At 53.1% G+C, this 1,077-nt stretch overlaps 1 protein-coding gene across 1 annotated transcript in view; it reads right to left on the bottom strand.

Annotated features, from left to right (window-relative positions):
• The window catches only part of GFM1 (G elongation factor, mitochondrial 1), a 43,659-nt gene that overhangs the window by 41,625 nt on the left and 957 nt on the right, over positions 1 to 1,077 (bottom strand). The gene's annotated exons all lie outside the window — the stretch shown is intronic.

Here is a 1,077-nt window from a genome sequence, read left to right as displayed (position 1 = left end):
CCACACACACACCTTTATTGTGGTTCACAGCGAGCAAGAATGTCTGAAGCCTCATGTGCTCTATGCACTGGTGCCAAGAGCTCCAAGGCAACCGACAAAAAAAAAGTTTCCAATTCCTTCTGCCCCAAAATAAGGACATTAAAAAAAACCCACACTTTCTATTAATCGGGGGAGGGGGCCAAATCTTGCATGTGTGGAATCAAGACACAATATACACCTCTTCCTATAGGACTGTACATCCAAAATGCACTGCGGCCACCTTGGGGAAAGGAAGGCCGAGGCCTTGGGAAAGGTGGGTAAAGTATTAAATGGAATCCGGGCGTCAGGTGCGTAGTTGAGCCAACCCCCGGGACACCAGCGAGCAAGGCGGCTGAGGTCTGCATGACAGGACCGGCTCCACTCCCACCGAACCCTGCTTCTCTGCGGCCCGGCAGAAGGCAGAAGCCAGACCACAGGAAAGCACCCGGGGTTCGCCGCCTCACCAAACCACCCAGTGCAGGCTGAGGGGGGGCAGTCGGACCAGCCACCCTCTAGAGCAGCGGTTCTCAACCTGCGGGTCGCGACCCTTTGGGGGTCGAACGACCCTTTCACAGGGGTCGCCTAAGACCATCAGAAAACATAAATAATTACATATTGTTTTTGTGATTAATCGCTATGCTTTAATTATGTTCACTTTGTAACAATGAAAATACATCCTGCATATCAGATATTTACATGACGATTCATAACAGTAGCAAAATTACAGTTATGAAGTAGCAACAAAAATAATTTTATGGTTGGGGGTCACCACAACATGAGGAGCTGTATTAAAGGGTCGCGGCATCAGGAAGGTTGAGAACCACTGCCCTAGAGGGAAAAGAGCACTTGATGAAGAGTCGGAGGCCCCGGGTTCGAGCCCCAGGCACACTCCGTGCTCAGCTGTCTTCATCTTCCCTCCAGTCACTCCGCCTTCAGGTGCAGCCAGAGGAAGAGGCTCCATCACACACCGCGGGCACGTCCAGCCTCCCGGGGCACCAGCAGCGGCGAGGGCACGAGGGGCTGGTCAGCACAGGCAGAGAGGAGGCGCTGGGAGGGGAG

The sequence above is a fragment of the Myotis brandtii genome, unplaced genomic scaffold (assembly GCF_000412655.1).
Source record: "Myotis brandtii unplaced genomic scaffold, ASM41265v1 scaffold186, whole genome shotgun sequence".
In the NCBI taxonomy this organism is placed as follows: domain Eukaryota; kingdom Metazoa; phylum Chordata; class Mammalia; order Chiroptera; family Vespertilionidae; genus Myotis; species Myotis brandtii.
Note: the sequence above shows the minus strand (reverse complement) of the source record. Positions and strands in the feature narration are given on the sequence as shown.